This window comes from Ammospiza caudacuta, chromosome 1 (assembly GCF_027887145.1).
Source record: "Ammospiza caudacuta isolate bAmmCau1 chromosome 1, bAmmCau1.pri, whole genome shotgun sequence".
Classification (NCBI taxonomy): domain Eukaryota; kingdom Metazoa; phylum Chordata; class Aves; order Passeriformes; family Passerellidae; genus Ammospiza; species Ammospiza caudacuta.
This window is the reverse complement of record NC_080593.1, coordinates 141063999-141081242: the sequence shown is the minus strand read 5'-3', so window position 1 is coordinate 141081242 and position 17244 is coordinate 141063999.

The following is a 17244-nucleotide window of genomic DNA, read 5'->3' as shown; positions in this document are numbered from 1 at the left end:
CCAAGACTGACCCGTTGCTGTCCAAAGCTGAAGAAATCAACGGTGTTGGTAGTGCCTCCATGATAACATATTTAAGAAAGTTTAAAAAAATACTGCAACATCTGTGAGAGAGGAGTAAGAATGTCTGACAGAGCACAGAGCCCTGCAGGCACAAACATCAGTGAGGAAGGTGGGGGGCAGGGGGTAAGGTGCTCCAGATGCCAGAGCAGAGATTGCCCTGCAGCTCATGGAGAAAGGAGGAGGAACAGACACCCACCCTGAAGGTCATGAGGGACCCCACACAACAACAGGCATGTGTTCCCTGTGACCCCATGGAGAGCCCACCTGGAGAAGGGTCTGGTAGGAATTGTTGCCCATAGAAAGTGAGCCATAAACAGGAGATTTTTGTCAGGAAACCTCTCCTGTGGGAGACCCATGCTGGAGCACTCTGTTCCTGAAGAATTGTACCTTTTGAAAAGGACCCACACTGGAGAAGTTCCTGAGGATCTGTAGGCATGGGAAGAGCCCATTTTGGAGGTTTGTATCTGCTTTCAATGGGAACTACCCTGCGCCAGGGTGAGGGAAGAATGTAAAAAGCAAGGAGCACCAGAGACAAAGTGTCTCTGTTGTTGTGTGTTGTTTAATTTCCTCAGTTATTTCCCCATTTTATGTATTCTCCCCCCAATTTTCTGTAAAATGGTTCCTCCCTCCCCTGATTTTCCCGCCACTGCCTCCCCTGACTGTTGGTCTCCTTGGTTACCCCCTTCCCCCTCAACTGCCAGTCTCCCCTTGTTATGTAATCACCCCTCCCTTACACTCCTTATAAGTAAGTTTTTCCTCCTCCCTGGGCCCAGTCAATCACCCCCCACTCCTCCCAGGTTTCCAGAATCTTCTCCTCTCTGGGGGCTGTGGTTGGCTGTGGTCCCGGGGCCCCTCCTTTATGTTGTATTTATTGGTTCGTCTCCTTTGCCAATTATGTTTGTACCCTTCCCCGATTGGCTAGTTGGGCTCCCCTCCTCTCTCCACCCCTTGTTTTTAAAACTGTACCTCCCGCCTCATTCCTCGCCACTTGCTGGTTGGCACTCTCCCTACCTGTTCCTGTCACCGAACCTTCAATAAATCGGAGTTAGCCCCCAGCCTGTGGTCACCTCTGACTTCGTTCCTTCGCGCTTCTGTCCGCACCGCGCAGCCAGCTCAGCCCGAGGCCAAGACGCCGAGGGGGGCTGACAGTATATGCGCCGGGGGTGTCGGCCACCTCCCTCGTAACAGCGGCTAGCCGGACACTCGGGCCAGATACGCCCTCGCGCATGTCTCCATTCTCTCTCCCCATACACTGCCCAGGTGGGGAGGAAGTAGAAGATTTGAAAGGGAACTTGAGAGGAAGGGAGAGTTTATGGGAAAACCTTGTAGCATTATTTTTTTATTTCTCACTTTCTTATTTTCTTACAAGTAAATGTCAATAAATTAAATTAATTTTCCCAAGATGAGATTGAGTTGCCTGTGGTAGTACTTGGAAATAATCTCTCTGTCATTGTTTCTACCCACAGTCCTTTTGTCATGTTTTTTCCCTCTGTCCTTTCGGTGGAGGGAGCCTGAGTGCAGCTTAGTGAGCAACTGGCAGCCAGCCAAGGTCAACCCACCACAAGCACATAAAAAGGCCAAAAATGAAGCATCCAACATAAAATTTTAAAGTAGTTTCTGAATTAGTCAGATGTATTGAGTTCAACAAACAGGGCTGCCAAAGAGAGACCAAGCCCTTAATAGCTTGTGAGAAAGGGAACAGAGTGGCGGCGGTACCTGAGACTGGAGGGGACTGACAGGGCATGACTACAACAGTCCTGTGTCAAAATATACAAAAGTCCTGGCCTGGCTGCAGTAACTGCTCTGGTCTCAGGTTATAGGCTGTGTCTAGTGCTTCTCCCAGTGAGGATGTGTCACACTGGGCAGAAGGATGGACATCTATAGCTGCGCTAAACAAGTGGAGGATTCACTCTCATAAAATGGGTGTTGTAGAATGTCGTGATTTCTGGCAGAGAGAAAGAAATTTCTCTCTTCACTTCTTGATGTGCACTTTTAAAACAGGTATAGATCTATAATTTTTTATTGGGAAGAGGAAGTTTCAGGAAAGATTTTTGGACCAGCTCAGCTTGATCCATGTACCAGAACCAAATGAAAGTAACAAATGATAGTGGCAGGAGACACTGCTCTGCAGGGATCAGCATTTGTCTCCCCAACAGATTTTCTGTATTGTGGAGTTTATGGCTTGTCAGGAGTTTAATCTGGGGCAATGCAGAGAAATTGCTGAGGTTCATCTGAATTCTGTCTTATGTCTTACTGCTCATCTACATTGACATCAGTGATACTCTCAAGGGAGTTTATAGTCTGTAAAGCATGCAACATGGCAGCTCAAGGAATATCTCAGTTCTATCAAAGGGAAGGGCTTGTAAGTGAGCTGATGGATCGAGTGAGTCAGTGCCTGGTTGGTTACTTGATATTTCAAACGACTCTTTGGCTTTTCTGACTATAGCTCTCGCTGAAGAATTAGGAGTACTATCCATTAGGATACACCTGATGGACAGAGAAATATTGCATTTGCTACTAGGCTTCTTAGCCTATTGAGAAGGACTTTAAAATAGAGTCACTAGAGGCTTGTGATGGAGATACCTGATCCATAGCCATATTTGGCTTGGATTGAATAATGAGCAAAAGAATTCATGCCCTGGAATAAAACTGTGACCTTTAGAGAACCTGGCTCACACACAAGGAAGTAAAGATGCCTCAGAAAAATATTTGGAAAGTTGGTTTCAAAGCCCAAAAATGCAAGATAACTGAAATAGAGAGTAAGATAAAAAAGCTAAAATAACGACAGCTATCTGTCTATACTGTTATCTAACATCCAATTCCTTAATTCTATAGATATTGCCATCAGGATGAAGCCTTCCTGATGGTAATATTTATTCATGTGAGCTCTTCCTGAATTGCATTTGTACTGCACACCAGGTAAGTTTGTCCTTGAGCAGGGATGTTTCTCACAGTTAGAGATCCCTTACTTGAGGCTATGAGATTCTTCCTAGCCCAAGTGTCCTAGGGTGACATTAGGATGCTTGATCCCCATTCATGTGTTCTGTTTATGCTGGATATTATGTTCTGTGCCTTTAAGACTGGCTCTGAAGAGTGAAAGTTTTGTTTGGGTTTTCTTATCAGCCATTCCCCCATGGCTGGCGAGACACAGAGACAGGGCAGTAGATTGTGCTGCTTTTGCTTTTTTGCTTTGTTCTCCCGCTCTTGCTTCTGCTTGCTCTTGCTTCTCCTCGTTAGCTAGTTTAGCTAAACAGTCCAAATTTCTTCCTGGACTGTTTCTCCTTTCTTTTCAGACCTACTTGAACCTGCTCCACACTGGGACCTGGGCACACCGAGAGTTGGCACCGTGTGGCTGCAGCAGCTGCCCCAGCGCTGGAGGGACTGATAACAGAGCGACCACCCCCAGGAGAGACTTTCTGAATTTGTCATCTTTTTCAGAGCGGTGAAAGAGTGGTGTCACCTGGTATTGTTCATTTTGTGTGCTGGGGGGTGCTGTGCCTGTTAAATAATCAGGGTTTTTCCACTTCTCTCCGAGGAATTCTTCCCAAACCGGTTGGAGGGGAGGGGCTGTGTGGGTTTGCTTTCTGGAGGGGCCCCCTTTGGAGATTCTCTCCCAGATTTGCCCCTAAACCAGGACAGCAAGGCAGAGAGATCCCTTGGTTGTGACAGATCCTTGGTGAGTGACTGATACCACACTGAATTAATAAAACATTGCTTATCCATGTAGCTACTCAATATTATCATAAACCTTGTGTAGATAATTCTACTCATCATAAACCATCCTCCGAGTTTGTGACTAAGGGTGGACCTTGCAGCATCTGTGCTCTGTAAGTTTAGAAGGCAGGGGGATCCACTCTCAACCTTGTGACTCAATAGAAGGGTCTTTGTGCAAAACTTTCTAACTCAAACCTAACTGGATTTTCCTTTGTATCATTCTTTGATGCAGTAATTAATAAGGTGAACCTTGCTGCCAAACTTATGGAATCTTGGTAACTGCTGTTAAGCTCTCTTAAATTTAATCCAAATAATTGAACAATATTTTTTTTCCTCAATAAAGAAAATTGTTGCTTCTCTCTTTTGAGTGAGGTGTGTTCCTCATGAGCAGTGGATGAAACCAAAGGCTGATGGGAAGAGTCAGAATAGATTTACCAAGGGCAAATTATACTTAAAGACCTGACTTTCTTGTCGGGAGTTTAGTTCAAGCATGGCTTAAAGAAAAAGGCCACGAAGCCATGCAGCTGAGAGAAAAGTAAGAGGTAGCTGTGAAGCAGTTTCAAAACAGTTTCCAGCCTGACTTCTATAAACAATTAGTCTCTCTCAGGCATCCTTGCATAAACAATAAAGTTCTCAGGCAGTCTTCCCATAACAAAGGTAACATCCTCTCTGGGAAAAGATGGCACCCTGGGAACAGTTATGGAAGTTTTGGGAACTATTCGTATCACAGTGAGAACACTGGATTTGTTTGATGTAAACAATCAACGGTATTGTAAAACAAAAGGAGTGGTTAGAGTTTTCTCTGTTAGCCTATCATAAACCTGGATTTTGGAATATGCATGAAGTTAATTAACACTGTTATTTAAAGTGACTGATCGATCAATAAATTTGGAGTTCGATGCATTATAGGATGGTCGTTCTCCCCCTCACTTCAACAAATTGGTGACACCCGGACGTGATAGCGGACACCACGACGATCGCGGCCATCACGGGGATTGCGAACACCAAAGGATAAGTGAGGAATGGTTCAGGCTCCGAAGCAGCGGGAGCGGCAATAAGCGCGAAATTAAAGCGGAGGAAAAAAGAAAACCGCCGATACGCGCCGTGCCCTGGCGACCATATAGATGGGACCAGCTGATTTGTGAGGCATAAGTATGGGAAAACGCTGCTAGGTGAAAGTGCGCACTTAAAAAGAGGTATGGAAAGACAAGCCGCATATGAACTTTTTATTATGTTTTTGCAAAAAAGGCAAATTAAGGGAATAGACTTACGGAAGGAATTGCAAGGTCTTTTGGCTTATGGTCTGGAACGGGGAATCTTTGTGAATCCCCACACAGTTTACGAGTTAACGGAATTGCGTGAATTCGGTGATTTATTGTCAGAGGCTGCTTTAGAGAGTGGTAAAACTGCCAAGAAGCTAAGCAGGCCATGGCGAGTGATGTCTGATGCACTGTTTTACTATCTCTCTGAGTGCAAGACAGCGGCAGCAGCTCGTGGCGCTTCCGAGTCTGTGCTACTCCGAACTCGGCACGGGCGCTCCGCCATGGCGAGCAGCCGCGGTGAGCGACCGCTTAAAATGCTGCGCTATAGCGGCAGGAGCGGAGGCAGCGGCGGGGAGAGCGGAGCCGCCGCCGCGGGAGCCGAGGCGCGCCGCCCCGGGAGAGAGCGAAGCCGCCGCGGGGGGAGAGCGAAGCCGCCGCGGGGGGAGCCACGGGTGCAGCGGTGCCTGCAGCGGAGTCAGCCTGCCGGCGAGTAAACAAAGAGCCCAGCGCAGGGGGGGGGGTTTCGCCCGCTCCGACACACGCACCACCGCGGGACTGGAGCGCTTTTTGCAGCGGGAGCGTTTCTCCCTCCCCCCACAGCCGGCAAAAGCTTCAGTTTAAGACCTAACAGCCTAATGGATGTAACTTTTGTCAACAAAAGGAAAAGATCCCTGTTGAAATTAAGAAACAAGTGATGGTAAACAAGGAAAGTTAAAGGCACTTTAGTTCTTCCTGGCAGAGACTGAAACAGGAATCAGCGTACTGTATGCATGGGTCAAATTTCGGCCGGTTTGGCTCGGCATTGGTATGCTGTCTTGAAATCACCTGTATTGGCAGAGACTTTAACATCAGAAGCCCAGATGGCTCAGTCAGTGGAACATCAGACTCTAGAATTATATTTTGAAAAGTTTAAAAATGTTAAGGTATGTTAGACTGATTGTATGAGTGAGATGTTGTGAGTGTGCTTTTTGATATAGAAATGCTATAGCAAACACGTGAACAAAGTTATTTTAGCTTAATATTTTAGAATCAGGCCTGTAAGTAAGTTATAGTAAATGCTGTATTTTATGTCTATAGTAAGTTTTATCTGTTATTAAGTAGTTTAAGTTAAATTAAATGCTAAATACTATTAAGGTTAAGTTTGTTAAGTTTATTTTCTGTTAAGTTCGAGGTCTGTTAAGGTTAAATCATATTAGGTTTAAGATAAGTTAGATTCTGTTAAGTTTGATCTTACATTATTTACAAATAAGTCTAAAATCAGTTAGATTTTGTTACAGTTTTGTTAGAATTAAGAGATTTTACATGTAAGTTCTGTTGATTTAAAATTCTATTAAGTTTAAGTAAAGATAAGTTTAAGTAATGTTAAGTTCTATTAAGTTTAAATATTTTAAGTTAAGTATTTTAAGTATAAGTGCTATTAAGTTTAAGTGATGTTAGATAGATTTATGCTTTTACAATAGGTGTTTGTTTTATGACTTGTGTTCAAAGTGTTGCTGTAAACATCAGAGAAACCTTGCTAGCTGAAAATACTATTTAGTTATTAGAATTGCCTATTCTTATGTTGCAAAGAGTGTAGCACAGTTAGCCCATAGAATTTTGAAGCCAGTTAAGTTCTATTAATTTAAAAATAAGTCTGCTAAGTTAAGTATTTTAAGTGCTTCAAGTGCATACTACTTTCTCACCACTCCAAATCAACAAAGGACTGAGAATCGCCCAGCTGATGCCATTTCAGCCAAATGACTAAAGGATTACAGACTATAAAGCTGATTTTGAACATTTTTGAGAAACCCAAGGAAGAGGTGGATGTGAAAATCTCAAGGACAGAAAGGATCGTTTTCAGACTTGCCTTTCACCTCCTCTCCAGGTTTACATAAATGAAAACAGCTAACAGCTTTCTTTTCTTAGTCCAATTACCACCTACCGTGCAATGCCTGATAAGGCCGGACATTGTGGCTCAGCTGAGGGTGGTTTTAACCCTTTGGGATAAAACGCTGTTGCCGGACGACCGGGGAACTGATTGACATTATTGAATCATTATCATCTTTCCATATAAAAGGACCGGCAAAAGAGAACTGCCTTGAATGTCACAGCCCACATTGTGCTGCTTGGGTTGCACTGTGTTGTGGAGGTTGTGATGAGACCTTTTGAGTGGATCAGTTGTCACTTTTTCGTTTATGGTGTGATACCTGTAATCATAGACATACCTGGGAACATAATTGGGAGTGGGCTCTACGGAACGAAACAGGACTAAACACTGCCTCAGCTTTAGATCTTTATGAATCACATGAGCAGAAAATCTTGGCTTATTATCGGTGGGAGGTACAGTGTATTTTAAAAAGGGTTAAAGCTCAAAGTGCATCATATATAGCCTCTGTAAGGTGTAGAAAACTGGTGCCTTTAACACAACATTCCATTGTAGGGCCTATAAAAGGAGATCCCAATCAGGCATTAGACAACTGCATTAAAAAGTTACAAAGGTGTGGTCTTCAGGTCTCGGGAACAGTAAGGTTAAAAACTGACCAGAAGAAGAAGGTCAAAGTAAAACCAGAAAAATGAGGTTTCCTCTTATTATATTATTTAGTGTAGTGGTAGCTGAAGAATTTAAGTTAACACAGTTTAATCAACCTAGAGATAATGTATGAATAACACTTGCTAGACAGATTAATCAGTCGTCGCTTTGTCTCAGCATTGCCAGTATCGTCTCCTCAAGAATTCTGCAGTCTTATTAATAATCGTGCTTTATGTATGCACAATATGGTAAATATTAAATTGCCTGCACAGAAAGGGTATACTGCCAGTCAGAGTGATGGCTACCAACAATGTCTGTTAATTCAATCACTTAATACTCCTTTGCATTCTCCACCTGAGGAGTTGGAGCTTTTTGGAAGTGCAAATGCTAGCATGACCAGCACTTCCAACAGTGGATGGTTTAGCTTTGATTATTTTAATCCTCAAAAGATGAATCCATATAAACAAACATGGGCAACTTTGGATTCAGTCCTAAAGCCAAACATAGTATCTAAACAACTCTACAGCCATTGTAAAGTCTCTAGCATCATGACACCTAAGAAGTTACCTACAGGAATATTTCTAATTTGCGGAGATAGAGCCTGGAATGGTATACCTGCTCAACCTCAGGGTGGACCTTGTTATTTAGGCAAGTTATCACTATTTCACCCTAATATATCTGTGCTGATGCAATTAAGTCATCAGGTAAGCAGGCAAAAGCGTAGCTTACACAATTTAGACTGTAGTCAAATAGGAGATCCGTGGTTCTGGAGTAAATTTAAACAAGTGATGGTTTCAGCTTTCCTACCCTGGGGTGCTGCAAGCAAAGCATTGACTCTAGCAAAACAAATAGGGTGTTGGGCTAAGGGTGAACTAAATAAAACTTCACAGATATTAGATATGTTAACTTCAGATGTACAAAGTGTTAATCACGCTGTTCTACAAAATAGAGCTGCTATAGACTTCTTATTATTAGCTCAAGGCCATGGGTGTGAAGAGTTTGAAGGAATGTGTTGCATGAATTTATCTGATCATTCTGTATCTATTCATGCTAAGATAAAAGAGCTACGGCTAGGGCTTAATAAGCTTAAGGAAGAAGAAGGATTAGGTATTGATGGGTGGCTTAAAAGTTTCGGATTGGGACCCTGGCTAAGAAACCTTATAACATATGCTATAGGGATATTAGGGGTACTCTTATTGCTTTTACTTATATTACCTTGTTTCTGTGGCTGTATCCAAAAGATGGTTAGTAGGATGATAGAGAAAATGTGGCAAACTAACCTCCTTTCTTTTAAAGAAAAAGACGGGGGAAATGTCGGGAGTTTAGTTCAAGCATGGCTTAAAGAAAAAGGCCACGAAGCCATGCAGCTGAGAGAAAAGTAAGAGGTAGCTGTGAAGCAGTTTCAAAACAGTTTCCAGCCTGACTTCTATAAACAATTAGTCTCTCTCAGGCATCCTTGCATAAACAATAAAGTTCTCAGGCAGTCTTCCCATAACAAAGGTAACATCCTCTCTGGGAAAAGATGGCACCCTGGGAACAGTTATGGAAGTTTTGGGAACACTGGATTTGTTTGATGTAAACAATCAACGGTATTGTAAAACAAAAGGAGTGGTTAGAGTTTTCTCTGTTAGCCTATCGTAAACCTGGATTTTGGAATATGCATGAAGTTAATTAACACTGTTATTTAAAGTGACTGATCGATCAATAAATTTGGAGTTCGATGCATTATAGGATGGTCGTTCTCCCCCTCACTTCAACACTTTCTGTAGTAACTGGTGCTGAGAACAGCAGTGGAAGCTGTTTATCCTGACTAGTCAGGTGTTTCACATACATTTCTTGTAGCCAATTGGAAAAGTGGCAGGAGGGCTGGCCTGGCTGGGCTGTGGTCAGCTGTGTAAAATCTACCTGGGTACTATTAACAGTGGTGCCCCTCAGAGACTAAGACCAGGGCCAGTGCTATTCAATATCTTCAGTAATGGTTTGTATGGTGTGTAAGGATGCACCTTTAGAAAGTGTTGTTGACAACAAAGTCTGTGAGAAGAGGGCAGGACTGATACCAAGTACCTGGGCGGGATTCACAAATGGGCTGAAAGAAGCTGTATAAAGTCCAGCAGAGGCAAATATATGAGTAATCTCATGCACCTGGGGACTGAATGGCTGAGAACTGTCTCTGCAGAAAAGGAGCTGGACTTTCTGTGGACAACAGGGTGAGTATGAGTTGTCAAGGAGAGCTTTCACCTTGGAAGCCCAGTGCATAATAGACTGTATTAACGATAGTAGAGACAGCAGGTATCCTGCCTTTCACAATTCTAAAAGTAAATTCAGACTCCTATATCAAGTTTTTATTTCCCAGCAGAAAAAACAAATGAAAGAAAAACAACAAAGTAAGTTTAGTAGAGGGCTGCAAAGATTATTAGAGGCTTGAAATATGTGATATACAGAAAGATAATGAAAAAATTGTTTCCTCAGGTTTTGGAAGGAAAAACTGAGGAAGGATTTAACTGTGGTTTTCAGCAACAGAAGGAGAATAAAAGAAAAATTAAATGTAAGTGGGACAAAGTATAGCAAAAGATTTGATTAGATATTAGGAAATTGTACTTACAACGAGTGTGTTTAAACACTAGAACAGGTTACCCAGAGAGCCTGTGAAATCCTTATTCTTGCAGATATTCAAAATGGGAGTGAATACAACCCCAAGCAGTTTTAACTTGGGAATGGGATCTACCTTTACAATGGTCGTTCTTTTGAGGCGTTGGAATTAATCTCTTCCAACACCTGAGTTTGGTTTTTCTGTTTTTTGGGAGTTTTAAAATTTTTTTTTTTTTTATTTTGAAGGGGGGCTTGTTTGTTTGTTTGTTTGTTTGTTTTGATTTGTTTTGTTTGGTTTGGTTTTTTTGGGCTTTTTAAAAATTTTTTTTTATACTGTGATTTTAAGTGGCTCCTATATCTCAACAACTTTGCTTCTCCAACATTTCACTACTTTTGAGCTAAGTGATATGTCTCATGGCAGCGAAATTTTATTTGATGAATTCTGTAAGTAGAACTGTTACTGAAAATGCCTTAAGGATTTTTGTAATGCATACTAAACCATTTTCCCTCAAATGTTTATCTGGTATAAAAAATATTGGGGCTTATGTGATGTCACTAACCACTGATAGTAGACAAGCTTTTGTTCCAGTGCATAAATATCATAATGTGTAGCATTTTTTAAAACACAAGTATGTTTACATTAAAAGCCTTCATGTTTCTTGAAATTGTGCTGTGTAGATAGTAGTAATGGATAGCAATGAATCAGTGTGTTAACAGTCAGACAAATACAGAGCAGATAATTTTAAAATTCAATATTGGAGTATGACTTCAGAAAAAATTCTTTCATATTTTCTTTTCCCATGCTGCCTATGCTGCCAAGAATAAGAGAATATATTAATAAAATTTCAACAAAGGCAGAAAAATCAATCGTTTTTCTATCTGAGAACCTCTATAACAGAGTCACAAGGGGAATGTTTTACCAGTGTAAGTTTCATAACATCTATGTTCAAAGCTAAAACAACACAATCAACATCTACAAAAACATTTTGAAATGCTAGTACTTAATTATAATCCTAAATCAAATCTTAATTCAATCTGTATGTCATTATAGGTATTGCTAGTATGTCCACCAAATGGTGTTTTTTAACTTAAAGAGTGAGTCTTCAAGAAGCTGCACAAGAGACTAAGGAGTTGTTTTTCTTTGCTTCATGATATTTCCAATAGACGAATCTCTGCCCAAAGATGGCAAGGTTTTTGTTTCATCCTTGGAGGTCAAATACTGATTATTAAATGCATAGGGTACCAGACATGGTTCATGGGGTACCAGACTTACCATGTAACTCTAATAATCTGAATAAAATACTTTTTTTTGACCTTGAGCTGCAGATGAACAATTGAAACAAATAGAGATTTTCCTAATTTATATTCTTGTGGTCATTGCTTTTATTATTCTCTGGACTTCTTAAAGAAACTCCAGAAGCTCACATTATGCTTACTCAAAAATTTTCGCTATTAATATAAAATAAATTGTCTTATACATGTACACACATATGCAGTGTATAAAAGATTAGAAAATTATAAGTAAAATAAAATGACCTCAGTATATTCTCATGTATGAAGTACTTTTTCTATTTTCAATTTCTGTTCTACATTTAAAATTTGTCTACAAAATACATATGTGCATTTGAAACAATTTGGAAATCATCTGAAAATACTGATTATACAGTGTATTTTTAATTCTTTAGAGTTTCTTTTTCATAATGAAATCAGGAAGACATTTAGTCATTTTGCAGAAATGGTCTGTAATCATATATTCCAGTATGAATATGATCAAGAATTTGTTTTGTCTTGTTCCAAGCACCTCTTAAAAGAATCAGACCCACTAGGTTAAGTGAAAGTAGCTAACCATGTAATAATAAGAACTCCATTTACGAGGTGAGGCAGAGGCCTGTGAGAAAAATATACACCAGATGAGCACTAACTCTGCTCACTGTACTGGTAGCACACAAGTGAGTATCAGTACATAGTATTTCAGAGAAAAGAAAAATGTCTTTCAGCAGTGGCAATAGTTTTTAGATCCCAAATGAAACAGATCTCATGTTTGTCTAACTTATTCTTTGGTTTATGCACACTGAGAATTTCCTTATGCAAAAATCTTCTGCTAAATGGGTCATTTTTAAGTCTAATCTAAAATTGTCGTCTTCATGTTGTCGCCTACAGGTAAAAATCTGTGTCCCTTCTCTGTCCTGCAGGATTAGATTTGGTTCTGTTGGTGCCACTGAACCTTTAAATATATTCTGCAGCTGACATATATCACTTAAAAATATGATATGCTCTGACATATTCCCCTCCAAAATCCTTTTAACATGCCGGTCATACAGCAGCAATGATACATTTCTTTGTGCTCAGACATTTCATTGCTTCAGGATGAATAAATAGGTACTTTTTTTTTTCTCTAAGAATATCTGTTTTTGAAGAATAGACATATTTCCAAACCCTTTGGAAGAATGAGATTAAGTACGCTGGACAGATCCTAAAGTAGTTGTGATCTAGAAGCTTTCTCATTCTGAGAAAGCACTAAGTTTATTATTAGAGGTTTACTTCAGGTTGCAGGCTAAGTTTAAGTAAAAATTCTTCCCTGCAGAGCCTCATCTATTAGCTCTTGTCTATAAGTGGAAGAGATTTTTCAATACTACACACATAAGTACCCCTTCCATTTCTTTGGGGCATTTCTCATAAAGATATTTATTACCTTGTGTGCAGAGTTATGAGGAAATGTCTAAAATAAAATATCTGGAAAAGATTAGCTAAATCAATTGAGAGATAAAATTTATTTATATTGATGCAGTAGTGATGCATATCTGAATGTTCTGAGACTCAATCTGATGTCTGGACAGGGGTGGAATACAGCCCTACCCTAACAAAGTACACACTGGCTATGAGGTCTGTCCTTTGGGAGCCTGAGAACTCACAGCACAAGTTATATTAAATGGGACTGCTGTGACAGAAAATGCTTTCAAATTTACAGAGGACTGAGAAAGAGAGTTTCTTACTGATTAATGTGTAATCATGTCTCCTGTTGGTTTCTGCAGATAGCTCTGCAGGCCAGAGACCATGAAATATATTTGGGTTACCTAATGTTTCACACAATACTTAATGTGCATCTGTTAATGCATAAAAAGACAGAGACACAGCCAGCCAGCTGCCTGAATAAGAAAAAAAATAATTGGCCTTTAATTTCCCAAGACATCAGACTCCGGACAGGCTGATTAGAAAATTTTCCGTATATACCTTGGATCCTGATAAAAACATACTTTGAGACGTGTGTCATGGCTTCTAACTGTACAGATGTAGTTTTCACTCTGTCTCTCTCCTCAGCTGGACAGAACAATAAAACCACATCAAAAGTCTTATGGAATGGGATAAGGACAGGGAGAGATCACTCAGCAATTAGAATCATGGCCAAAACAGACTTGATTTGGGAAAATTAAATTAATTTATTACCAATCAAATCAGAGTGGGATGACAAGTAAAAGAAAATATGAGAACAAAATTCCCCCCAACCCTCTTTTCTATCTCAAGCTTAATTGTACTCACATTTCTCCTCCCTCATCAGAAGTGCAGGGCGATGGGGAACAGGAGTTATTTTCACATTGTTACACATTATCTCTGGTGCTCCTTCTTCATCATAGAGAGGACTCTGCTCTCTGTGATGAGGAAGGACTCACACTTCTCTGCCCCAGCATGGGGTTCCTTGCATGGGAGACAGTTCTTCATGAACTTTTACAACTTCCTTCCCACAGGCTGCAGTTCTTCATCAACTGCTCCAGCATGGATCCCTTTCCACGGGGTCTTTCAGGAATAGGCTGCTTCAGCATGGGTCCCCCACAGGGTCACAAGTCCTGCCAACAAACTGGCTCCAGTGTGGGCTCTTGTGCCCATGAGTTCACAGGACCTGCCATGAGCCTGTTCCAGAGAGGGCTGTTCATGAGGTCACAGCATCCTTTGGGCATCCACCTGTGTGTGGGGTGCTCCAGGGGCTGCAGATGGATCTTTCCTCAACCATGGGCCTCCATGGACTGCAAAGGCACAGCTGCCTCACCATGATCTTCAATGCAGACTGCAGAGGAACCTCTGCTCTGGCCCCTTGGACACCTTATCCCCCTCCTTTGTCACTGACCTTGGTGTCTGCAGAGCTATTTCTCTCAGACATTCTCACTCTTCTCTTCTCTGCTGTAATTGCTTGAGTGCAATAGTCTTTTTTCCCTGGACTAAGTAAGTGATCATGTGCATGGATGCTAGCTGGCATTGCCTCAGTCAGACACAGAAGAAGCTTCCAGCACTTTCTCAGAGAAAACACCCTTATTACACCCCCACTACCAAAACTGTGCCATGCACACCCAATGCAGCCAGATAGCTTTAAGTATAGGGCACAAATCTGAGGTCCTCTACAATAGTCAGAAAGTTATCTACTTCATAAATATGGGCTATGACTCTGTTTTGCTTGGATTCAGTTCTGTATTCACCATTGTAATTGATGCAGGAACAGATTTTAGTAATGCTGGCTCTTGGCTTAGACTAGCTTCTTAAAAGTTTTAAACTTCTCTTTCAAACATGAAGCAAATATCCAGTTCTAACCATTAACCTAACACTGCCAAGACCTCCACTAAACCAAGTCTCTAGGTGCCACATCTACACATCTTTGAAATAATTCAGGGATGGTGGCACAACCACTTTCTTAGGTACTCTGGTCTAATGCTTGACAATCCTTACTGTGAAGAAATTCTACCTGACGTCTAATCTAAACCTCCCCTGGCAAAACTTGAGACCATTTCCTTTGGTCCTATTGTTTGTTATCTGGGAGAAGGGATCAACCTCCTTTTAGGAAGCTATGGAGAGTGGTATCATGCAATCATAGAACAGCCTGGGTTGGAACAGACATCAAACATCACCTAGTTCCAACCCCAGTTGGAACATAAAACATCATCTAGTTCCAACCCCATGTTCAGTGCCATGGACAGGGACACTTCACTAAACCAATTCTCACAATTCTACCCAGCCTCACCTTGAACACTTTCAGGGTTGGGGTATCCTGTAGGGTCTCCCCTGGACCTCCTTTACTCCAGGCTAAACAACCTCAGTTTAGTCTGGAGTTTAACTTCAGACACCCCTCATAAGACTTGAGCTCCAGACACTTCTGCATCTTTTTTCCCTTTCTTTGGATGCACTCCAGCGCTTCTATGTTCTTTTTGTAGAGAGGAACTCAAAGCTGAGCACAGAATTTAAGGTCCAGCCTCACCAGTGCCCAGTACAGAGGGACAATCGCTTCTCTCATCCTGCTGGCCACACTGTTTTTGATGCAGGCCAGAATTCCACAGGTGCTCTTGGCCACCCGGGCACACTGATGGCTCCTGTTCAGCTCCTGTTGACCAGCATCCTCAGGTCCTTTCCCACCAGGCAGTTTTTCAGGCCCTCATTCCCTGGCCTGTAGCATGGAAGTGTTGCGACCCAAGTGCTGGACCCGGCACTTTGCCTTGTTGATCCTCATACAATTGGCCTTGGCCCACAGATTCAGCCTCAGCCTCCAGATTCTTCTGCAGAGCTTGCCTACTGTTGGACAGATGAGCACTTCTGCCCAACTCAGTGTTATTCAAACGTAAAAACTCTGAGTGGATAGCTGAAAATTCCATAAGTTGATGAATATTTATGTGTATTCATAAGGCTTGACATCTGCTCTGCTGTGCATATTTATGATCTGGTTCTATGTTAGACATCTTGAGGGAGGTCAGGCAGAATAAGCCCTTATTACTTTGCAGTGCAGCTTTTAATGTTCCTGAATTTGGAATGCATTGGCTTGGCAGGTTAAATGAACTGCCACTGCAGGCCTACTCTGAGCAATCTAAATTTCATGAAAAATAATAGAAGTGCATAAAACAAAAGAACAGCAATTTCAAAACTTTCTTATGACTTTTCATAAAATCACTGAATCTTTGAAGCTGGGAGGCATCTCTGGAAATCCAACTTTCCTGCTTAAACAGGATGAATTCAGGTCTTTGTCAAGTCAGGTTTTCAATAACAATAAAAAACATGAGTCAAAAACTTCATCGGGCAGAGTGTTACAGGATTTGACCACACAGTACAAATTTGGGCCTTACCTCTAAATAAAATTTCTTCTGTTTCAATCAGTTCCAATTGCCTCTTGTCCTGTCACTGGGCACTGCTGAGAAAATTCTGGCTCATTCTTCTTCATTCCCTCTCATCAGCTATTTATACATACTGATAAAATCATCCCGAGTCTTTTCCAGGCTAAGCAGTCCCAGCTTGGTCTTTCCTTGAACCTAAATTACTTCAGTCCCTTTGTCATCTTTCTGTCCCTTCACTGGACTGTGTCTTGCTTTTGCTGACTGGGGAGCTCAGCACTGGACACAGCATTCCAGATGTGTCCCACTCATGGTGAGTAGAGAGGAGGAATCATCGCCCTTGGCCTGCTAGTGACCCTGCTACTGTGGCCCAGGAGGCTGCTGACCTTTGTGCCAAAGGCACATCGCTGGTCTCGCTCATGTTCAGGCCTATTCCTGACAAGCTCTTTTCCTGCTTGTTGGCACTTAGTTTACTGTGTAGGTGCAGGAATTTTCACTTCCTTTGTTGAATTTAATGAGGCTTCAACTGTAGCAATGAAACCACACCACTTAATTTAAGCTCATGGTCTGAATAACCTTACCAAAGTTTCCTCTCTTATTAGTATTACACATATACCATAGAGCTAGTCCTATAATTACATTTTGAACATTAATTTGAATGACTGACTTGATACTGAGCTTCTATTTGGGTGAATTCTGTGATGAATAGCTCCAAAAGAGAGGCCAACCTTTCCCCCTGCACAGACTGTAAGACTAAACTGATATTATTCTAGCTGTCATGTCACTATTACTTAATATGGTTTAAGATTTGGGACTGAGAATTTGATGTTGAATCAAATGGGACCGGTATGTGTTCAGGATCCATCAAGACATTGGCAAGTTACCCATCAGTAGATGAGTGAAGAATAAATTAACAGATTTTGACAGAAAATTGAAACATGCAGCACAGAAAAATGTTCTCTAGATTATGTGAAAGAATAGAAATAAATATATTTTTTCTTTATGGAGTTTTTCAATAAAAAATCTTTTT